Raw genomic sequence first — 25,290 nt, 5'->3', positions numbered from 1 at the left:
GCGCTGAAGCTCTGTATAGAAGGGCTGTAGCTGAAAATGAACTGGTAAACAGAGACCTGGTGAAGACCTGGTTATCAGGGGAGGCGGCGTATTCACTCCACGAACCAGCCAGAAGGCGTTTCAAGAGGCGCCCTACAATTGTTAATGCGCAAATAGATTAACAATGGCAGGCGGACATAATCAGCCCTCAAGATCTAGCAAAGCATAATTTCGGTGCTTGTTATATAGTAACTGTCATAGACGTATTGCACAAGTACGCATTTGCAGAACCGCTAAGCGATAAAAGAGGGGCTAGCATCACAGCCGCTTTCAAAGCAATCTGCAAGAAAGGGTGAACCCTTCAAAAACTACAAACAGATCTGGGAAAGTATTCTTAAACAAGTTGTTTCAGAAATTATTAAAAGAGCATGGTGTTCAACATTTTGTGTCACATGCGGAAGTAAAAGCCGAAGTTGTAGAGTGGTTTAACCGAACTTTAAAGTCTAAGATGTGGAGATATTTTACGACCTACAACACCTACAGATACGTCAATGTTTTACAGGCTTTTAAAGATGTTTATAATGCCATTTATCACCATACCATCAAAACAGCGCCCGTTGAGGTAACGCTGAAAAATTAGTTTACAGTCTGGAGAACGGTGTACGGTCACCATTTCAAATCCCCTTCCCTACCACAGTTAATTCAGAATAGGTTCATTTTGCACTAAAGCTGCCAACATTGCATTGTTGGAAACTAATGTTTTTAATATACTTTTAAAATATTTATTACAATACACTCCAACCTGGTAAAAAACATAATCCCAGTACAGAGTAAGGTAAGTGAGTCACTGTGGGGAACACTAAAATGGACCTGGCTCATCTCCATGGCATTTTTAAGCTGGATGTTTCAAATGCAGCCTGGTGGAGCTCAGAAAACGACCATTCTCTATGGTATTCCGTTTAATCAAAATCATATGACTATTTTGTCTGCCACAGAAGCTCAGTCACACACAAAGAGTGTGTTGTTGCAGCTGGTCCTGCTGTCGGAAGGAAGGGCTACAGACCTAATGGAGAAAACAAAAAGTTACTTACAAAAGAAAACATTTTAAAAGAAGCTGTGACTGGCCCAACATGGACTAAATGCAATATTTGATGGTGTACATTTATAATTCTTGTAGCGTTGAACTCAAGCTGTCTTGGCAGCCCTTTCTTAATGCCCTGTGCTGAGATCAATCAAACATTTATAAAGCGTGGCAAATCACTGGTGAGGGGTTTGAGGCGCTGGAGATGTTGGCTGCTGCGTGGTGGTTTGTTCATTCGAACATCCAAGTCTTGAGTTCTATCCTGAATTGCTGGAACAACGGTGCGGTCCTGAGATGTAGGGGGAGGTTGTTCAAAGCCTTGGCTGCCAGGTGCCAAATACAGCTTTGCTATAGAAATAAGCATTGGTAAAGCCAATAGGGCTCACATGTGCAAAAGCTATTGTTTTAGCCATGTTGTACACCAGCGAGGCTGCTGTTCGGTACGGGCAAACATTTGTGAGGAGAGCGGTGTGAAGTGGAGTTTCATAGAGTGAAGTGGCAAAGAGTGTCGTAGAGTGCAGTGGAATACAGTGTCGTAGAGTGGAGTGGCATAGAGTGGCGTGGAATGGAGTAGGGTGGAGTGGCATACAGTGTCGTAGAGTGGAGTGGAATAGAGTGGAGTGGAGGGTTGTGGAGTGGGGTAAACTGGAGAGGAGTGTTGTAAAGTGTAGTGTCGTGGAATGGAGTGTCGTAAAGTGGAGTGTAACTTTGTTTAGTGTGGAGTGTCATGGAGTGTCATAAAGTGGAGTGTAACTTTGTTTAGGCTGAAGTGTCATGGAGTATATTAGAGTATCATGGAGTATTGTGGAGTGGAGTGGATTGGAGTGGAGTGGAGGAGTGGAGAGGAGTGTGGTGTAGAGTGGAGTACAGTGGAATGGTACAGAGTGGAGTGGTGCAGAGTGGAGTGATGTAGAGTAGCATGAAGTGGAGGGGCATAGGGTGGATTAGGGTGTCATTGAGTGGAGTAGCATAGAGTGTTGTAGAGTGGGTTGGCATAGAGGGGCATAGAGTGCAGTGGTGTAGAGTGGAGTAGTGGAGTAGAGAGGAGTTGTGTCTCGTAGAGTAGAGTGAAGTTGATTGGAGTAAAGTGAAGTGGCATAGAAAGGAGTAAAGTGGTGAGAAGTGGCAAAGAGCTACAGTGGAGTGGCATTGAGTTGAGTAGAGTGTCATAGTGAGGAGGGGCATAGAGTGGAAGGGTGTAAAGTGTCATAGAGTGGAGTAGAGGGTCTTAGAGTGGAATGGTACAGAGTGGAGTTAGAGTGTTGCAGAGGGGAGTAGAGTGGTGTAGAGTTGATTGGCATAAACTGGTGTAGAGTGGAGTGTTGCAGAATGAAGTGTCGTAGAAAGGAATATTGTAGAGTAGAGTGTCATAGAGTGGAGGGTCGTAGCTTGGAGAATCGTAGAGTGGGGGGTTGTACAGTGGAGGTTCGCAGAGTGTTTTGGAGTGGAGTAGAGTGTAATAGGGTGGCATAGAGTGGAGTAGAGTAGGGTGGCATAGAGTGGAGTAGAGTGGAGTAGAGTGGCATTGAGTGAAGTGTTGACTTGTAGAGTGCAGTGTCATAGAGTGGAGTGTTGTAGATGGACTTTCATATAGTGGAGGGGCGTAGAGTGGAGGGATATAGAGTAAAGAGGTAGATTGGTGTGTAGTTGAGGAGAGGGGTGTGGAGTGGCACTGAGTGAAGTAGAGTGTCATAGAGTAGAGTGTCATAGAGTGGAGTGTTGTGTAGTGGAGTGTCATAGCATGGAGTGTCGTAGAGTGGAGTGGCATAGTGTAGAGTGGAGTAAGGTGTTGTAGAGTGGAGTAGAGTAGAATGGCGTAGAGTGAAGGAGAGTAGAGTGAAGTGTAGTTGAGTGGAGTGTCATACAGTGGAGTGGGATGGAGTGAAGAGCGATAGAGTGGAGTCTCATAGAGTGGAGTGGAGTGTTGTAGAGTGGAGTGGAGTGGAGTGTCGTACAGTGGAGTGCCATGGAGCAGAGTGGAGTGGAGTGGAGTAGACTAGAGTGGAGTGGCGTAGCATACGGTAGAGTAAAGTGTCACAGAGTGAAGTAGAGTAGTGTGGCGAAGAGTGGTGTAGAGTAGAGTAGAAGGGAGTGGTGTAGAGTGTCTTCAAGTGTCATAGAGTGTCGTGGAGTGTCGTAGAGTAGCACAGAGCAGAGTGGTTAGAGTGTTATGGAGTGTTGTGGAGTGGCATGCAGTGTGGTAGAGTGCCGTGAAGGGTCGTAGACTGGAGTGTAATAGAGGGGAGTGGCATATAGTGGAAGGGCGTAGAGGGTAGTGGAGTAAAGTAGTGTAGAGTGGAAGGGCGTAGCATAAAGCGCAGTAAAGTGGCATAGAGTACACTGGCATAGCATGGAGTGTTGTAGAGTGAACTGCTTCCTCAGCTCAGGCATCCAAAGAACTATGCGACAACTTTGCAATTTGTTTTAATGACAAAATCACCAAGATTGAGTTCTCACTAGACACCAACTACACACCCCCACCAAGAGCCCGATGCTTGGAACTAAAGACCCCTTCTAAACCCTGGACATCCTTCAATCTCATTCAGGAAGCAGAGATAGTCAAACTGATCTCCACCACCAAGCCCTCATCCCATGTCCTCGATCAGCTACCCCCTCAACTGACCAGAGAGCTGAAACTCATCCTAGCCCCACTCTGGTGCAAGATCATAAACTGCTCCCTGAGATTCGGGTTCGTACCGGACTGCCTCAAAGTCGGACAAGTCACGCCACTGCTGAAAAAACCAGGCCTAGACACAAAAGATCTGAACAACTTCAGACCTGTCTCTAACTTACCTTTTCAATCCAAAATCCTGGAAAGATGCGTACTCCAACAACTATCAGCAGCTTTCGATACGGTCAACCACAAACTTCTCATTAAGGCTCTCCAAGAAAGGGCAGGTCTAGATGAGGTGGTCCTACACTGGTTCTCCTCCTTCCTCCATAACCGTACCCAAAGAATAAAAATCAAAACATTTGCGTCCGACCTACATCCCGTAAGCAGGGGTGTACCACAAGGGTCATTGCTTTCCCCACAACTTTTCAACATCTAAATTGAACCCCTCACTACCCTACTCAAAAAATCCAACATCCCCTTCCACCTATATGCAGATGACATGCAGATCTATCTGGAAACCTCCTCCATCGATGGCATCCAGAGACTCAACAACACGCTAAGAGAGGTCCAACCCTGGCTCTCTAGTAACCACCTAAAACTCAATCAAGAGAAAACAGAAATACTCATCTCCAACAAAGAAGAGAAGCCCAAAATTGCGGAATGGCTCAAAGCTATTGATGCGCTAAACGGTAACCTCACTCTGGCGGACTCTGTAAAATCTCTAGGTATCACCCTAGACCCGAAACTGGACATGACCAAACACATTAAGAACTCTGCAAAGAGCGCCTTCCTCAACTTGAAGTTACTTAACAAAATAAAACCCCTCCTCCCACCCAAAGACCTTCAACAAGCCACTCAAGCATTGGTGTCCAGACTGGACTACGGGAATGCAGTCCTCTCTGGTACAGCAAAATCTCACCTTGCCCCCCTCAAAACAACTCTCAATGCAGCAGCCAGAATGGTCATCGGAGTTCAGAAATTCGACCACATCACACTCCGAGAACTAAAATGGCTACCAATTGAAATGCCGGCTAGCTTCAGAACAGCCTGCCTCACGCACAAAGCCCTTCACACAGGCAAACCGGAATACCTGGCTTCCAAACTCAAAAAAGCTGGTCAGTCCAGGAACCTCAGGAGCTCCAACACTCTACTACTCATCCCGCTGAAAACACACAAACAAAAAACCGCACCCAGGTTCTTTGCTGGTAACGCCCCCAAAATCTGGACCTCTATTTCTCCCACATCAGAACTATCCCCTCTTTTGCAACATTCAAAAGACTGCTCAAAGTCCTTTTCCTCGAGCGTTCCCTAGCGAACCGATAGGATCCACCAAAATTCTTTAGCTGGTACATCGCATGACTCTGACTCTTTGTCCTATGACCTCGACCTCCTACACCTCCCGGACCCCCACCTCGTTCCCTCCTCCCGGAAAGAGGAGCCTAGCGGCTACTCGTTATGTGTGATCTGTTCTCGCCGCGTATCTTTACGTTATATTTGCTTCTTTTTATGTTTGAACTCTACGCGTCACGAATCATTATGTTCTACTACGGTCACTTCTTTGTTTGATTGCAGCTTTGATACATGTTGTAAAGCGCTCTGATACCCTCGGGTCCAGCTAGTGCTATATAAAACTCCTAAAATAAAAATAAAATAATAAATAAAGTAACACAAAGTGTATTAGAATGAAGTTGCATAGAGCGTTGTAGAATAGTATAGAGTGTCACAAAGGTGAATAGTGTAAAGTGGAGTGATGTACAGTACCGTAGAGTGGAGTGTCAGAGAGTGAGGTGGGCGTAGAGTAATAATAACAATAATAATTAATTTTATAAAGCACGTAGCTACCTCAATGAGGTGTCCTAGCATTAGGTACAAGAATCCACAGCCCAAAATACAATTAAACACCCCTAGCTCCCACCCTTAAAGAACCAAGTTTTGAGATGTTTCCTAAAAACACACTCTGACTAAATTTGGAAAATAGTCAGAGTCAAAGAGTTCTATAGTTTTTGTGCCAGATAGCCAAAGGAGCTCCTAGCTGAGTGTTTTCTTTTAGTGCTAGGAACAGACACCAGCCTTTTCCAGGCCGATCTTAAATTTCTCACTGGTATATATGGTCTGACCAGAGATTCAAGATACTGTGGTCTTTTGTTTGCAAGTGCCTTGTGACAGTAGCACAGTGCTTTTAAAAACTGCTATGCCTAACCGGGAACCAGTGCAGCTTCTTAAGTGCGTCCGCAATCCATTCACACATAGGAAGATTCAAAAGAAGGCAAGCAGCGGCATTCTGCACTCTTTGAAGTCTCTTGATTCAACCTTGTCTGACCCCCAGGTATAGCATGTTACACTAATCAATCCTCGACATAATCAGAGCCCGAACCACGGTTTTTCTAGCTGGCTCTGGCAGAAGGCAAAGAATCTTTCTTAGTATCTTGAGAATTTCAAAACATTTCCAGTGTGGAGTGGAGTGGCATAGAGAGTTGAGTGACCTAGAGTGAAGCGGCGTAGAGTGTCGTACAGTATCGTAGAGCGGAGTGGCATAGAGTGGGGTAGAGTAGAGTGGCATAGTGTAGAGTGGAGTAGAGTGAAGTGGCATGGAATAGAGTGACGTAGTATCGAGTTGCATAGAGTGGAGTGTAATGTCATAGAGTGTTGTGGCGTGGAGTAGGATAGAGTGGAGTGTTGTAGAGTGGAGTGTCATAGAGTGCCGTGGCATAGAGTGGAGTGTCATAGAGTGCCGTGGCGTAGAGTGGAGTGTCATAGAGTGGAGTATGGTGGCATAGAGTGAAGTAGCGTAGAATGGAGCAGAGTCTCACAGAGTGGAGTGTCGTAGAGTGGAATGTCATGGAGTAGAGTACTGTATCCTGAGTGAAGTGGTGTATAGATGAGTGGCAAAGTGTGGAGTGGAGTTGAGTATCGTGGGGTGGAGTGGTGTTGAGTGGCATAGCATCAAATGGCATAGAATGGAGGGGCACAGAGTGGAGTATAGTGTCATAGGGCCAGATGTACGACCATTCCATTTTGCATGTTGCAAATTGCGACTCGCAATTTGCGACTTGCAAAATAGAATGTACAACAGTGTCTCAAACACTGTTTGCGGCTCCTAATCGTGTTGCAATTGACCTACCTCATCAATATTCATGAGGCAGGCCGCAATTTGCGACCCTTTGGGAATGGCCAGCACTCGCAGGGATGGTAGCCTGCTGGGGTCAGCAGACCACCATGTCTGTGACTGCTTTTTCAATAAAGCAGTTTTTTTTTAAATGTAGCCCATTTTCCTTAAAGGAAAACAGGATGCATTTAAAAAAGAAAAATGAAACGTTCCCGTTTAATTTTTTAAGAGTAGGCAATGGTCCGTGGGACCGCTGCCTGCTGTTCAAAAATATTTTTGCATCCATTCACAAAGGGGAAGGGGTGCCCTGGGGACCCCTTCCTGTTTGCGAATGGCTTACCATTTACTTGAACTCGCTATTAGGAAGGGACACCCTTGGTACACCTCTTCCTAACAGTGACTCGCAAACACTATTTTGCAAGTCACCGACTCGCAAAATAGCGTTTGTACATACCAACACCATTTTTTGTGGTTGCAAACAGGCAGATTTCCCGTTTGCAACCGCAAAAAACTGTCGTACATTTGGCCCACAGTGTGCAGTGGCTTAGAGTGGAGTATGCATGGTGAGGTAGTACACCTCCATTACTTATAACACATTTTCAATTGAAATGACAATTACATTTGCACAAACATACAGTTTTACTGATACAACTATACAGGACACAAACAATAATGTGTGGAAATGTCATCACCTAGCGATTGATTTGTTTTGATTATATTAAAATATTTGTTTCCTCCACTCTTCTGAATTACAAAAAATATGTGCTTCATTTGTGCTTTCCTAATTCTGACATAGTCTAAAATATTTGCAGAGTTAATTTACAGACATTTAAATGTTGTTGAGTGCTAGAAAGAAAACTTTTCTTTCACACCCCAAGATTATGAGATAAATCTCACTTTGAAGTCAGAAAAAGAAACACAAATCTCCCTCAGAAGACAGAGCTTGACATTTGACCTCTGTCTTTCAATGCAAAGCAATTGTGACAAGATAAGAACAAAATTAAAGGCCTGTCTACATAAAGCGAGCCGTTGTGGAAGCATACAGGCTTATACTCCACAAGAGGGACAGAGACATGGTAGGCCACCTAAAACAAATACAAAACAAGCAAATGTGAGTTACAAATCAATGCAATGGGCGGCATGCATTCTTAAGTCAGCTTTCAGAATGTCCCCAAAAAGTATTTTGCAACTAGACAGCTTCGACCTAAAAAAACACTGGTTTTAACGTTAACAATGTCTGCTTCATTATTGAAAGTGTTTGGGCTGCTAGTTTTGTATTAAAGTCCTGGTTATGCAAAAGAAAATAGGAACAAATGAAATAATGTCATTTTAGCTATTGCCAACAGAGAGCTTTAGCTGTCATTTTGAGCAGCTATCTAGGATAGCATCAAAGAATTGGCAAAGCCAGTCGTTTTCACAGCCAAGACTTGATGGCTTTGCTTTTGAAAGCCAACCTGCTAATGGCCCAGCCACCTCCTTTCACTCTCACTTTACTTACACACAGATGACCAGGACACTGCTTTTTCCATCTCTGACAAAGGATGTATAAATATTCCTCTGGTTCAAATCTGCATGGAAAAGGACTTCGAGCAGTCTTTTGAATGTTGCAAAAGAGGGGATGGTTCTGATGTGGGAGGAATAGAGTTCCAGATTTTGAGCGGGTTAACCAGCAAAGAACCTGGCTTCAATGTTTATGAAGGCCTCAAGTAAGCAGGGACATTATGTTCTTTTGAGAAAATGTAGCGCCAGAAAGAAGGGAGGATCAGTAGCACTGGACACAGGGGTGCAACAGGTGATGGAGCACCCCCAGTAAAATTGCAGTGAACTTGGCAAGAGAAAGGGCAAAAAACAAACTATTTGTTGTGTCTTTTTTTCTTGCACCCTATGGCATACCCTAAAGGTCAGTCACAGTATGAATTTAATTATGAAAACCAGCAGTTGTTTAACATACAACCGTTGATACCATTGACAACTGTCTGCCTGCAAACTTTGTGTATTTTGGCTTCATTCAAAATGTATTTGGTTTATCAAAAAGTACATCACATTGAAGAATTAAGGTATTTCAGTTACCATATAATTACCCTATGTTATGTTATGTTAGTTTTATTTATATAGCGCATTAATGCCCTGAGGCGTCTAAGTGCTGTTTGTTTCAGATGCGAGTGTAGACAAAGACTGCCGGAAGAGTTACCCTAATTTAACCAACCAGGTCTTTACAGCCTTTCTGAAATTAAAAACCACTGAGTTCATTTTTTATCCCCAAACGGAGTGTATTCATATTTTGGTTGCTTCCTTCACAATGCTCTTTCCGCCCCATCGTGTTTTTTTAATCAGGGCTGTTTCAATAGGTTGGCAGTAGCTGAGCAAAGTTTCCTAGCTGGAACATACTGCTTGAAACTGTGGCTCAGAAAGGCCGGGCTCAGATTATTGATTGCTTTGTAGGTTAAACAGAGTATATTAAAAGTTATTCTTTGTTTAGTGGGGAGCCAGTGTAGTTCTTTAAGATTTTGAGCCACTGAGCAAAATTAGGGGATTTTCAGTAGGAGTCTGGCCGCAGCGTTTTGTAAAACCTGAAGTTTATTTAAATTATATTTTGGAGTTGTCAGAAGCAGACTGTTACAGTAATCTGTTTTTGACAGAATTAATGCTGTAACTAGGGTTTTTTGCAGGTTAGCCGGTATGAAAGGCAGGACCTTTTTAATTATTCTGAGAGTGTAGAAAGTGAAATAGGTGAGTGTATTTACTTGATCTGTAAAATTAAGTTTGGTAATGATGATTACTCCTAAATTTCATGCTTTTTCCACTGGGGTGGGGATTTGACCCATAGTAGTTGGCCATGAGGCAGGGCCCCAGAAATGTAGTTCGGGGCCAAACAGTAGTACCTCAGTTTTTTCCGAGTTCATTTTAAGGCAGTTTCTATCCATCCAATTTTGGACAGCTATCATGCAGTTCTGAAATCTGTTTCCAGTGCAACCATCATTTTTCTTTATGGGGAAGACAATTTGGGTGTCGTCAGCATAGGATTTGAGTGAGAATCCAACCTTTCTTACCAGGGCTGCTAATGGAGAAACATAAATGTTAAAAAGTGGAGGGCTAAGCGATGAGCTCTGTGGGACTCCACAAGACAGTGAGAACGAGTGAGAGGAGAAATTCTCTAACTTCACTACTTGTTCCCGATCTGTTAGGTAGGATTTCAGCAAATTCCACTGCTGACCGGTGATTCCACATGTCATTACGTGGTTTAGAAGTAGTTGGTGGTTGACAGTGTCAAAAGCTGCTGAGAGAACAAGCAGGATCAGGGCAGCCACATTACGTGATGGTTAAAAACATAACTTTTAATGAAGCATATGCTGTGGTCCAGGAGGAGTTGAAACAGGGAATGTTTCTCAAAAAACCCCAGAAAGGTGAAAAACATTTAAGAGCTTTTTTTCAATAGTTTAGAAATATTTTTTAAACATACTGCCACTAACAGAAGTATAAATCATAGAGTGCTATGGGCATGGCTATTCTCAAAACCAAAATCAGGCCGGGAAAAAATGTTCCAATTAGTTCTATAGTGAAGGAGGTGACTAATAGAATGGTGCTACGGGACCCTGATTGGGTTATAAGAGCACAGCCTTCTCTGAAGAAGTACCCTACCCTGCAGCCCACCGGGAAAAATTCCAAACTGGCAGAAAGGCCAGTTCAGATCTAGTGATGGAAGCTCATGATCTAAGCAATGTCAAAAACAAATCAAAACACAGTCCATAAAGACTATTAATACATAGTTCATTGTGCTGCTATGTAAATATATTCTACTTGAAATGGAAGTGACGCAATTGCAGACCCACAAAGCTATTTTAATGAGGTAATGGGACAGATCCAGTGTATTACTAACATACATTGTCTGGTATCTTCACAATTACAACCAGTTTTTTCAGTAATTTTATAACGTAAATTCTCCCATTATTTTCAGAGCATATTCTGTTGGTGGCTTACTGATCGTAGGCATTTAATACCAAGGAGAAATACATTGCTTTAAAGCGAGCAGTCGTATCGCAGCAGGGGCGCCTCAAACCTTATATAGTATAGTGTTGTCTGTGGATGTAGATGGTAGAAACCAAATTTCAGAAGTAGGGTGTGATAGACGGACAGGAAGCAATGAAGTTGGAACAGTAATATATGGCTCACCTCACATCACACATATTTACAATTTAAGACACATGAAGGTAAAGTAAGTTCCCCAAAATCACACATTAGAAACAACTTATTAGGTATGGAAGATAAACTGCTATGCTACTGGACCAAATCTCCTACCTTATTTTCTGTTATATTATGTTGTGTTATGCTATTTTATGTTATGTTCAGGGGTGACCCTTGGTCAGAAACATTGGGGGGTTGTGACCTTAAGATTTTCCAACAATCATACTGGCATATATAGAATAATACGACAAGCAAGACATGAGGAGGGTTAAGGGGCAGTGGAGAAGGAAAGGAATGTTGGATGTTAGCGCTAGCAAGTGCAGGAAACATAATATTTTGTAAAACAACTAACAGTGTGTGCTTTTGTCCGGGTGTATATTTAACCCCTTAACTGCTGGGCCTTCAACCAATCTCCCAACTCTGACCCCCTCTCATGCTAAGCCAGAGGTCTTCAAACTTTTGTAGGTTGAGCCCCCCAGCTCAATTTTTTTAGCTGTTGGGCCCCCCCAACACCTGACAGAAATTTCTGGAATCTGGTACACTACATAATTGACTGCCGCGCGCATATCCTGGGCCATATCCAGCAAATAATGTTCAACATAATAAGAGTGTTTAGTAAAGTGCAGGTTTGTGAGTGGGTGTGCTGAAATGACAGATTATTACATAGATCAAATCACAGTTTCCTAGATAAAATGTGCGCAAATTGTTTTTACTAGGATGCTTTGTTTTACACATGACATTGATTGATAACACCACCAACATAAATGTGACGGGTGTGCCTGTTTTTCACCACAGACGGTCAATCTGTGGATGGATTTTTGCTACTGCCATCCTCAGGTAGTGCTCTACATCCAGGGGCAGATTTACAAGGAAGTGCTGCAGCGTGGCACCGCAAGCCCTTTGGCTGCGCCACGCTGCGGCACTTCCGAAGCACAGGGATGCGACATATTTACAAGAATATGACGCATCTCTGTGCTTTCCCCTGCGCTGGCGCACAAACTGCAGCCATGCGCTGGCGTGGGCATCCTTGCACCATGGGGCAAGGATGCCTGCGTCGTGGGGAGATTGTTTTTGTGCAGGAAGGGGCACCTTCCTGCACATAAACAATCACTACAGGCATTTCCCTCTTGCAATGCATGCTGTAGAATGCAGCATGCATTGAAAGAGGGAAAAACGAGGAGAAATGAAAACATTTCTCCTCGTTGTGCCTCGCTAAGCCACCTCTAGGGTGGCGTAGCATTCAGACGCATTTCCAGATTTACGATTTCTCGTAAATCTGGAGATGTATCTTGTTCCACGGGTGTTGCGTGGGAACACCCACAACAATACCCATGGAACAACCCTTCAACACAAAGTGCTGCGTGTGAAGGGGCCGTTTTTACAAGGAGAGGAAAAGTCACGCAGGGTGGCTTTTCCCGTCCTTGTAAATATGGAGGAGCCCCCTGCGCCACCAGTACGTCACGAAAAGTGACGTACTGGTGGCGCAGGGCGCTTGTAAATCTGCCCCCTAGTCTTTAATACCGCAAGTGCTGAGAACCCAATCTCACATAAATAGGACGAGCTGAAATGCAAGAGAGTTTTGATAGCAGTTTCTCTCAAAGCTGAATATTCTGCAGACATTTTCAGCCAAAACAGGGACTGTAAGGGAGACAGTGTTGTCCGATTTTTCGAGCACTCCCTAGCTCAGAGCTGGTACACGAGAAACAAATGTTCTCAATAAATCATTAACAACCGTTTTAGGCAGCATTATAATGAGATAATTGCCCACCAACCTGTTATGGACCCGAAGACAAAGTTGAAAGTCCACAGAGAGGGCATTGAACAAACACCTAATTGAGAACTCCTTAGTAGTACGATAAGTTGCTTGCCTGAAGCAGTTGGGGTTAAGGACACGTCAGGTTTATGTTTAAAAAAAAAGAGAACTAATAATAAATGAATGATGTTGTCTATTTTACTTCAGAGTAAGGTTGTCTGACAGACTTTGTGGTGGCAGGGACATGTTAAGGATTTTGGGTGCCCTGGGCCAAAACTATTTTGGGGGCCCCTGTTCAGTACAGCTTTGAGTCTAAATAATTTACTTTCAGCTCTGCCATATCCTCTTTAGCCAGGCTACTAACGGTGCACAGGCACTATGGTTGAAATTCTAAAAGCGTTTGCATCTAATATTCATAGATAGTGATGTGTGTTTTCACTGTTGTAACAAAGCAGCAGCCCACTAATTTTACAGCAAATAATATCTGTGATATCCTCCAATTTCTCATATGTGAGGACCTAAAATAAACTTTTTTATGGTTGTTGCACATTTCTCTGCAAATAGTAATAGACTCCTTACATCAATCACATTAAAAAGAAATTAAACAAAACGGTATTTACAAGAAGCTGTTTAGGAATTATTCCAGGCCATCAGGGCAAGAACAGAGCTGTCTATCAAGGGGACCCCTAGAAGGCTGGATTGCAGTGCATGTAAATGTGTCCTTTTGTAATTGAGGACGACATGCCCATACTCGTGTACAGGGACGCAACTAGACTCGAGCTTCGGGTGGGGGCTAACACTCCCAGCCAGGGCTGGCCCAAGCACTTGTTGCACACAGTGCAACAGTCTTTTTTGGTGCCCCCTCCCACATTTCCTCCTTCTCCATGAATTCCCTCACTACCACTCACCAACGATGCACCTCATCTCTCTTTATTTTGTTATTGCGCTACTCATTGTTCACTCACACTCAGTTCTGTGATCTGCATGGTACACATTCTATGGCGCAGGCACATTAACCCTCTGTGCTGTGTGGGTGGCAGGAGGGCTCATGTGAGTGCACGGTGAGCCATGCGACAGTTTGTGAGTAGGGTAAGAGGAGTGACTGCAGGGGGAGCGAGGTGACCATATGAATTTGGTTGCAGATATAAGTGCAGAGTGGGACGAATGAATGTATGGTTAGTGGTGGGCTTATTTGAGTGAGATTGCAGATTGAGCAGTGAGGGGGACAGGTGAGTGAAGTGTCACTTGAGCGCAGGTTGAGTAGTGTGCTTGTGTGATTGCAGGGTGAGGTACAGGATGAACAGTGCAAGTGAATTGTGAGTGCAGAGTGATCACTGTGAGTGCAGGGTAAGTGGGTGAATGGTGTGAGTGCATGGGGATCAGTGTGAGTGCAGGGTGAGCGTGAAAGTGAAGGGCCAGAATGAGAAGCGAGTTGTCTGAATGCAAGGTGCATTCCCAGACACTTGAAGTAACTCAGAATGTTATTGCCGGCAGCGTAGGGGTTCAACTGTGTTAAACTATTGCTAATATGGCAGTAACTAGGGATCAGGGTGGAGGAAATAAATAATGTGGTGATCCTGCAACAAACTGCAGGTCTAGTGATTAGGGTTGCCGGCTCATTATTTTGATGTCCTAGGCGGTACAGAAATAAGCAGTCACCTAAAGCTGTTTTGTGAGTACTTGTCCATGCATACTTTGAACAGCAAATATAAATAGAAATAACTTTTACTTGTGTTCTAGGGCTGCCTGAATAATCTATGGCTGATAATAAAAGGGAACATGCTTCTTTATTTATTGACTAGCAATTTGCAGTCTGTTTAAAAGAACACATGGCTGGCTGGCATTTTGAGCGCCTGCCTGTGTAGTTTTAAAAGAAACTTTGTCTCCTTTCTGGAAAGCGCTAACCCTCCCAGGAGGGGGTTAATTCATAGAGCTGAAATGCTTCAGCTGCAGTGAGAGGCAAGATGTCTCCACTGCTTAAACTGAAAGCAAAGGAACAGACAGGCATTTCAGCTGCAGTGCGAGGCTATCCTCTACTATGATATCAAATGTGAAGGCTGTCTGTTCCTTTACCTTTGGTTTTAGCAGAGGAGACTTCCTGCCTCCTCACTGAAGCTGAAGCTGAATGAATTAACCCCCTCCTGGGACAGTGAACATAATAAAAGCATGGGCACTTCGTGCCCCGTCGATTTCCCATCCCTCCTCTCTCCAACCATACCGGAGTTCTCTAAGAAGACCTGCGACAGGGAACAAAGGTAAATTAAAGTGGAATGCGCCCCCCCCCCAGGATGATGTTGCGCCCCCCCCCAGGGGGGCGCGCCCCACAGTTTGAAGAACTCTGTGTTAAGCCCTTTTTTGGCTATTTGGGGTAGTTTACGCTTAGGCCTCTATAATGTTTTATCCACATAAGTTTTCCCCGCCAAAGTTGTGTCCTTTTTTTCCAACATCCTGGATGTTCTAAAGGTACCCAGGGTGCACGAGAAAGTAGCCAACTAGAGCTGCAGTTTGAGTTTTGGGAGAAAAATAGGAAAATAAGTGCGCTGGATAAAAGTGTCTGTTTTTTTCATAAAAATGGCCTCAACAAACAGTTTGCTGTGCTAAAGCCACCATCTTCCAAGGTTTTTAGGAACATGCAGAGCCGAATCAAAAAACCTAGTTTTGTACCACAGCTTTGGCATTTTTCAAAGAGGTAGCCCAATTTTCATAATTTTGTGCTTTCAACCTACTTCCAGTTCGTGGTGGAAACAGTGTGAAACTCGTGGGTGATCCAGGAAAGTTATATATTTCTGAAAACTAAAGAAAATTCAGAATTTAGAGAATGGCCATATGACTAATTCTTCAATGTTTTCCCAAACAAACTAACTGTTGAAATAAAGAGATATTGAAAATAACTAGGAAAAAACTGTCATTTGTAACAATGTTTTCATCTGTAACTTTTTTGTCACAATTGTCAATTTACAAACAATGTACCATTATGTTTGCTTGACCCTTTTGGTTGTAGGGAACATTGGTTTTGCATGTACAATTGTTTTTCACAGTGTACTGAGTATAGATCAATTCACATGGTGAAACATGTAGAGTGAAAATTAGGTAACCTATGTATTTCTGAAATGGGCACAAGATTTGGAGTTTCGGAACAGTGGTTATTCGAACATCTCTGAATTTGTGGGTACCCATACGATCATATGATTTAGAGGGTATTTTTCAAATTGTCTTCTTTTTTACACACTGGCTTACATTTGGAAGTCATAAATGAAGCAAAATCCAATTGGTAATAACAAATGTCCTACTATTCTATCCTCCCAAATGTCTTCTCATAAAAATGGTACCTCACCTATGCATGTAGCTCTACTGCCTGTGACAGGAAACGGTCTAAAATGCAACATGGATACATCACACGTTTCCACTCAAACTAACCCACTTTTTTAAATGTGGGTAGCTGTGGATTTAGGGCCCTTGCTCAGCTAGCACCTAGGGAAACTAAGCAAACCTGTATATTTTTTTTAAACTAGACACCTGGGGGAATCCAGGGTGGGTGACTTGTGTAGCTCTCACCAGGCTATTTTACCCAGAATCCTTTGTAAGTCTATACATTTGCATAAAAACACATTTTCCTCACATTTCTTTGATGGAGAGTTCTGGAATCTGTGAGGAGCCACAAACTTCCTTCCAGCCAGAATTTCCCTAAGTCTTTTGATACAAATAGTACCTCACTTGCGTGGGTAGGCCTAGTGCCCGTGACAGGAAACGGCCCAAAATGCAACATGGATAAATGCAACATGGATAAATCACATTTTACCACTCAAAACTGATCCTTGTGTAGGGACTCCTATCAACTTCGGTTTGATCCGTTCCTGTCACAGGTACTAGGCCCAACCACACAAGTGGCACAGGCTTTCTAACGGCCCAAGTGGGGAAATCTGGGGTGTTAGGAGTTTTGTGAATTCCTGCGAATTCCAGACGCTTCCATCACAGACACATAAGAAAAATTTGTGATTTCAGCCAAAGTTTTAGGTTTGCAGGACATTGTGGGTAAGAACACCTCATGGGATTCACACAAGGCACACCACCCTGGAATCCCCTCATTGTCTACTTTTCTAAAATGTCTAGGGTGTTAGGTTTCCATGGGTGGTGGCCGAGCACGACTTCAAATCCCACAGCTACTCCTATTGCTGATCTCTCCACCTCGCACTTTAGGGCCTTTTGTATCAAGGTCGCTTGGCCCACCCACACAATTGAGGTACTATTTTTATCGGCAGAGTTGGGGAAATGCTGTTTGGTAGGAAATTTGTTGCTACCCACAGATTCCAGTTTTCCGCACAGAAATGTGAGAAAAATGTCTAGTTTTAGTCAACGTTTGAGGTTTGCAGGACACTATAGGTAAGTAAATGGTATGGGATGCACGCAAAGTACACCACCCTGGACTCCCCGGATATCTAGTTTTCAGAGCTGTCTGAGTCTGGTAGGTTTTACCAGGTGACAGTCTACCCAAGCCCAAAAAAAGCAGCTGGTCACTGTTGCAAATGGTATGATATTGGGAGATAGCCACAATCTCCTGGCATATATATGTAAAAAGAACAATTGATGGAAAGAATGCAGAACAATGTCATGCATTCACCCCAGTACTGAGATTCGGGCCTAAATCCATCATTGTTTTGCTCCACAAGCTTTTCCAGTTTGAACCCAGCCATATGTAAATCTGTCTTGACCCTGCTCCCTACGGCCACAGTCCAGCCTGAACTGCCGGGCCAGGTCCTCCCTGGACTGAAAACAAGCATCCCAGGACCGGTTTTGGCATTTCGCCCCTCATCAGCCAGAATAGCTTGACTCCAATGGCATGGAGAGCACGGGACCCATGTCTGAGCATACCAGTCCCACTCGGGGTGACAAATGCAAAAGGAACAATTGATGGAAAGAATACAGAACAATGTCATACATTCACCCCAGTACAGATATCTGGGCTTAAATCCATCTTTTTTTTCTCCCCAAGCCATTTCAGTCTGAACCCAGCCATTTTCAAATCAGTCTTGACCCTGCTCCCTATGGGAACAGTCCAGCCCGAACTGCCAAGCCAGGTCCTCCCGGGACAGCAAACAAGCATCCTAGGACAGGTTTCAGAGTTTCACCCCTCATCAGCTAGGCTAGCTTGACTACAGTGGCATGAAGAGTATGGGACTCAAGTCTGAGCATACCCGTCCCACTTGGGGTGACAAATGCAAAAAGTACAATTAAAATAGACAGAATGCAGAATAATGTCATACATTCACCCCAGTACAGAGATTTGGGCATACATCCCTAATTTGTGTTGCTCCCCAAGCCATTCCAGTGTGAAACCAGCCATTTGCAAATCAGTCTTGACCCTGCTCCCTATGGTAACAGTTAAGCCCAAACTGCCATGCCAGGTGTTCCCTGGACTGGAAACAAGCACCCTAGGACCGGTTCATCAGCCAGGCGAGCTTGACTCCAGTGGCATGAAGAGCATGAGACCCACGTCTGAGTATACCCGTCCCACTCGGGGTGACGAATGCAAAAAGAACAATTAATGGAAAGATTACAGAACAAAGTCATACATTCACCCCAGTACTGAGATCTTGCCTTGAATTTATCATTTTTTTTCTCCGCAAGCCATTCCAGTTTGAACCCAGCCATATGCAAATCAGTCTTGACCCTCCTCCCTATGGGACCAGTCCAACCCGAACTACAAGACCAGGTCCTCCCTGGGCTGAAAACAAGAATCCTAGGACCGGTTTCGCCAGGCTAGCTTGAGTCCAGTGGAATAAAGAGCACGGGACCCATGTCTGAGCATACCGGTCTCACTCGGGGTGACAAATGCAAAAGGAACAATTAATAGAAAGAAAACAGAACAATGTCATACATTCACCCCAGTACAGTGATCTGGGCTTAAATCCATCATTTATTCTCTCCCCAAACCATTTCAGTTTGAACCCAGCAATTTCCAAATCACTCTTGACCCTACTCCCTGTGGGAACAGTCCAGCCCAAACTGCCAGGCCAGGTCCTCCCGGGACTGCAAACAAGCATCCCAGGACCAGTTTCAGGGTTTCACCCTCATCTGCTAGGCTAGCTTGGCTCCAGTGGCATGAAGAGCACGGGACCCACATCTGAGCATACCCGTCCCACTCGGGTGACAAATGCAAAAAGAACAATTGATGTACAGAATGCAGAACAATGTCACACATTCACCCCAGTACAGAGATCTGGGCCTAAATCCATAGTTTTTTGCTCCCCAAGCCATTCCAGTTTGAAGAAAGTCATCTGCAAATCTGTCTTGACCCTGCTCCATATGGAAACAGTCCAGCCCGAACTGCCAGCCCAGGTCCTCCCGGGACTGCAAACAAGCATCCTAGGACCGGTTTCAGAGTTTCACCCCTCATCAGCTAGGCTAGCTTGACTCCAGTGGCATGAAGAGCACGGGACCCACGTCTGAGCATACCCGTCCCACTCGGGGTGACAAATGCAAAAAGAACAATTGATGTACAGAATGCAGAACAATGTCATACATTCACCCAGTACAGAGATCTGGACCTAAATCCTCGTTTTTTCGCTTTACAAGCCATTCCAGTTTGAACCCAGCCATATGCAAATCAGTCTTGACCCTGCTCCCTATAGGAACAGTCCAGCAAGAGCTGCCAGGCCAGGTCCTCCCTGGACTGGAAACAAGCATCCTAGGACTAATTTTGGGGTTTCACCCCTTATCAGCCAGGCTATCTTGACTCCAGTGGCATGAAGAGCACGGGACCCATGTCTAAGCATACCCGTCCTACTCGGGATGACAAATACAAAAAGAACAGTTGATGGACAGAATGCAGAACAATGCCATACCTTCACCCCAATACAGAGATCTGGGCCTAAATCCATTGTTTCTTTGCTCCCTAAGCCATTTCAGTTTGAACACAGCCATATGCAAATTAGTCTTGACCCTGCTCCCTATGGGAACAGTCCAGCCCAAACTACCAGGCCAGGTCCTCCCTAGACTGGAAACATGCTCCTAGGACTGGTTTCAGGGTTTCACCCCTCATCAGCTAGGCTAGCTTGAATCCAGTGGCATGAAGAGCACTGGACCCATGTCTGAGCATACCCGTCTTACTCGGCCTGACAAATACAAAAAGATCAATTGATTAACAGAATGCAGAACAATGTCATACATTTACCCCAGTGCAGAGATCTGGGCCTAAACCCACCGTTTTTTGCTCCCTCAGCCATTACAGTCTGAAGAAAGCCATATGCAAACCTGTCTTAACCCTGCTCCCTATGGGAACAGTCCAGCAAGCACTGCCAGGCCAGGTCCTCCCTGGACTGGAAACAAGCATCCTAGGACCAGTTTTGGGGTTTCACCCCTTATCAGCCTGGTTAGCTTGACTCCAGTGGCAGGGAGAGCACTGGACCCACGTCTGGGCATACTCGTCCCACTTGGGGTGACAAATGCAAAAAGAACAATTGATGGACAGAATGCAGAACAATGCCATACATTCACACCAGTATGGAGATCTAGGCCTAAATCAATCGGGTTTTTTTGCTCTCAAAGCCATTCCAGTTTGAACCAAGCCATATGCAAATCAGTCTTTACCCTCCTCCCTATGGGAAGAGTCCAGCCCGAACTGCCAAGCCAGGTAGCATCCTAGGACTGGTGCAGGGTTTCAGCCCTCATCAGCCAGGCTAGCTTGACTCCTGTGGCATGAAGAGCACGGGACCCACGTCTAAGCATACCCGTCCTACTCGGGGTTACAAATGCAAAAAGAACAATTGTTGGACAGAATGCAGAACAATGCCATACCTTCACCCCAGTACAGAGATCTGGGCCTAAATCCATTGTTTCTTTGCTCCCCAAGTCATATCAGTTTGAACCCAGCCATATGCAAATTAGTCTTGACCCTGCTCCCTATGGCAACAGTCAAGCCCAAACTACCAGGCTAGGTCCTCCCTGGACTGGAAACATGCATCCTAGGACCGGTTTCAGGGTTTCACCCCTCATCAGCTAGGCTAGCTTGACTCCAGTGGCATGAAGACCACGGGACCCAAGTCTAAGCATACCCGTCCTACTCGGGATGACAAATACAAAAAGAACAGTTGATGGACAGAATGCAGAACAATGCCATACCTTCACCCCAATACAGAGATCTGGGCCTAAATCCATTGTTTCTTTGCTCCCTAAGCCATTTCAGTTTGAACCCAGCCATATGCAATTCAGTCTTGACCCTCCTCCCTATGGGAAGAGTCCAGCCTGAATTGCCAGGCCAGGTAGCATTTTAGGACTGGTTTCAGGGTTTCACCCATCAGCCAGGCTAGCTTGACTCCAGTGGCATGAAGAGCACGGGAAGATCTGGCGTGGCAGTTCAGGCTGGACTGTTCCCATGAGGCACAGGGTCAAGACTGATTTACAAATAGCTGGGTCTGAACTGGGGTGGCGAAGTGAGCTAAAGAACGACCATGGATTCAACCCAGATCTGTGACCGGGGGTGAGTGTCTGAAATGTTTCTGAGCCACTTCTATCATCTCCTTGTGTTTGCTATATATATGTCAAAACAATACCCAAAAGAATCAAATGTCCTCTCTCTTGCCATTTGGATGGGATGCTTTAGTCTGCAGGGGAACAGAAAGACTGTTGAGATTGTAGGGGTGAGGGTGAGGCCTGATGTTGGGATGGACAGGACTCACCCCATTATTTTATTAAAAATATATATTGCTGCCATACAGTGGGCTAATTAACCTTATCTGCCCCGCAGGGGAGGAAGCAAGACTATTGCCCCATTTACTTGGGGGCGGCAGGGCAAGCCCATGCTGGGCAACCCCAACCCTATATAAAAAAAAAATATTCCCTGGCGTCTGGTGGGCTTTTTGACCCCCCCCCCCCCCAGGGAGACAGATTAGGGTTAATTTTCCAAAGACTGTGGCCCATTTAGTTGGGTTTGGGGCATAGCCACATCACTATATTAAAAAAAAAGTTCCCTGATGTCTAGTGGGTTTTCTGCTCTCCCTGGGGGCGAATCGGGGGTAACTTCCCTCATCTCTTCCCCAGGAGGGCAGAAAGACTGTTGCCCCATTTACGTGGGGTGGAGGCATGGTCATGCCCATGCTGAGTAGCCCCCACCCCTGTGCTTAAAAAAACAAAATTCCTTGTGTCTAGTGGGCTTTCCCCCTCACCCCCAAGGGGCAGTTTGGGGAGTAATTACCCCAATTTGCCTCTCAGGGGGGGCAAAAAGACTGTTGCCCTATTTAGCTGGGTTGGAGGCATGGCCATGCCCATGTTGGGAAGCCCCCACCTTTTTATTTTTGAAAAATAAATTTATCCTGTCGTCTAGTGGGCTTTCTACCCCCCATGGGGCAGATCAGCGGTAATTACCCCATCTGCCCTTGGTGGGGGGCTGAAAGAATGTTTCCCCATTTACTTGGGGTGGGGTGGGGCATGGCAATGCTCATGCTGGGAAGCCCCACCCCTATATCTTTATACATTAAAAAAGATTTGAAATTGCAGAGGGGGAGAACAATCCCTTGCCCATGGGGCAGCTCCCCCTGTCCCTGATGGCTAGTGGGTGGATCCTTGCATGGGGATCGCTCTCCTGTGGCAATCCCCAACCAGGGATTCCCACTGGGCAGAGGTACCTTGAAAGGGGGAGTTTCTCCCCTTTCCAGCTATAATTCTCCCATGAGAATCAGTGCGTGAGGGGCTGAGACATGGCCTGCGCACTGAATCAGTGAAAGTAAAGCGAGACATCAGCTTGTTTTACTTTCACTTTTACTTCAATTAGCTCAGTGCGCCCCGTAAAAAATACAATAAAGGACTCCCTCTGGTGCATAGCATCAGAGGGGCATTTACATACCTCCCCAGTGTGGCCAACACCCACACTTAAAAGGTTAAAAATGCATGTGAAACCCGACAGATAACTCACCAGAGCCAACTGAGAGCACCTATACCCAATGATGTACTTCAAAATACATTTATTGAGGGATGTAACACCCCAAACTTTGGTCTAGTTTTTCTCTTAACCATCAAACCGTTAATAGACACCCAGCTGCTGCTCCTGAATGTACTCCACATCCTCCCATTCTCATTGACTGACTGGCATTCTGACTCACTCTTTACATTTATAAATGCTGTTCTACATTGTTTACACACCAGCGGATCTCAGGGGCACAGCTTCAGGGAAGGGGAGTGTGTTTGGGGTGTTACACCCCCCCTAAAAAATATATTATTTCCTAAACAGTTGGGGACAATTGCTTTCAGTCATTTATGATGAAATGTCTGTCGGATTTCACCTGGGATATTTACATTCCCACATTGACAAAAATACGCACACTTGTCTGTGTTTTGAAGTCCTTAAAAATGTTGATTAGTTTGAAAATGTTCTGTTCGTCCCTAACAATACGCCCTCCTCTCTCTTTCTATTGCCCCTTAAGCCCCTGTTATGTCCTGCTTCTCATATAATATGTTTTAACAAGATATCCCAGACACATTAGTACTTGAGCTACCATAGTTAGGTGGCCTATAAATGACGTGTATATAAAAAATGGCAAAATCAGAAATTATTTCATTTCGATATCCTATTTCTAAATGTTGACATGCATGGGTGTTGGCGCTGGGAAGTAGTGCCTTTAAAAGTGACTGTTCCAGGTCCATTGGCAGAGAGGTTTGTCGTTGCCATAGCAGATCAAATGTACTATTTTAACTCATATTCTAGAATATTTGGGGAAAGAACAACCTTCGCCCAAATTTAACCGGAGGTATATTTACTATTTTAACTCCAGTCCTGGAATATTTTGGGAAAAGTTATATATTCCCCAAGTATTTTTAGGAGGTGTTGAAAAGTAGTTATTTTGAATTGCAGAAAGTGCTGTTCTGGGGGCACAGCTCAGGCCTAAAATTTCCGGATTACCTGCCACACCAGCCTTTTCCTCAGAATGTTTGTAAGGGGTAGGTTTCACCTTCTCTGTAAGCAGTAAATAGTATCTGCGATGGTAAAAATATTTACCTGCTTTCTGTTAATTTAATTTGTTTTTGGTTAACTGTTTTCAATATCCTGAAGTGAAGTCCAAGACAAGAGAATAATTCAGAGTGAGTATGCGTTTATTAAATCAAAATAATAGAGGCACAAGCCAATCTGAGGTATTTTATTAAAACGGGGTACATACATTTGGAGATATTGTTTGATAGAAAGAGTTAAGCAGGTTTAAAATGTTTCGGAAACAAATACTTTTAATGTTCTCAAAAGTCAACCAGAGTGCAAAGAGGAATGGGAAGAGAGCTATATCTTCAGGAGGCACTGCTAGAAGAAAATATATTATATGAACTGTAGGGATTTCCATGTTTACAACAATGTCATATGAATGGCTTGAGAGCTCTGAAGAGTAGAGACAACATGTTTGGAGATTAGAGACACAAAACTTGGAGATTAGAGACCCAAGGCTTTTCGATTAGAGACACAATGTTTGGAGATTAGACAGACAAGGTTTGGAGATTAGAGAAACAAGTCTTGAAAACTGTAGACATACAGTTTGGAGATTATGGAAACAAAGTTTGAGGATTAGAGACACAATGATTGGAGATTAAAGACACAAAGTTTGGAGATTAGAGGGACAAAGCTTGGAGATTAGAGACAAACGGCTGTGAGATTAAAGACACATGGCTTGGAGATTAGAGACACAAGGTTTGGAGATTAGAGACTCAAGGTTTGGAGATTAGGGAAACAAGCCTTGAAGATTATATACATACAATTTATAGATTAGGGAAACAAGATTTGGAGATTAGAGACATAAGGCTTGGAGATTACAGACACAAATCTTGGAGATTAGAGGCACAAGGTTTGGAGATTAAAGACTCAAGATTTGGAGATTAGGGAAACAAGCCTTGAAGATTATATGCATACAATTTATAGATTAGGGAAACACGATTTGGATATTAGAGACACAAAGCTTGGAGATTACAGACACAAGGCTTGGAGATTAGAGACACAAAGTTTGGAGATTAGAGACTCAAGATTTGGAGATTAGGGAAACAAGCCTTGAAGATTATATACATACAATTTATGGATTAGGGAAACAAGATTTGCAGATTAGAGACACAAGGCTTTGAGATTACAGACACAAGGCTTGGAGATTAAAATCACAAGGCGTGGAGATCACAGACACAAGGCTCCAAGATTACAGACAAGTCTTCTCAGCAATGAGCACTGCCTCTTTATAATGACTTTGTGAACTAAGTAAGAGTCCTAATGTGAACAGACATTGATCAAAAAGGACAGCAAGTGATTTCAATTGACCTGAAATACTGAGAAAGGCTTTCACACAATGGTATCATTTAGGTGTGACCTCATTCTGCTGCCACTGCAAGAGTAGGAAAGACACGGGCTCTAAAATGACCTGTTCATAGTCCCACAGCTGACTCCCGAAGCAGCCCATTACTACTGCTTCCACTCCTGCTGCTATTACTTCCATTCCTAGTACGATCACTGTCAGCACTACTACTACTGCATTTCTATAGGACACACTACCAGAAGGACTTAAGGTGTAGATCTACCACTGGCTACAGTGGAGTCTATGTGAGTGACAAGAACTGGCGCT

General features: G+C 44.2%; 1 pseudogene; it reads right to left on the bottom strand.

Annotated features, from left to right (window-relative positions):
• Nucleotides 1-1,211: 1,211 nt before the first annotated feature.
• Nucleotides 1,212-25,290, bottom strand: part of LOC146829496 (homeobox protein Nkx-6.1-like) — a 47,547-nt pseudogene continuing 23,468 nt past the window's right edge.

This window comes from Triturus cristatus, chromosome 5_2 (assembly GCF_964204655.1).
Source record: "Triturus cristatus chromosome 5_2, aTriCri1.1, whole genome shotgun sequence".
NCBI classification, from domain to species: Eukaryota; Metazoa; Chordata; class Amphibia; order Caudata; family Salamandridae; genus Triturus; species Triturus cristatus.
The sequence above is the reverse complement of the archived record's forward strand: the minus strand, read 5'-3'. Positions and strand labels throughout refer to the sequence as shown.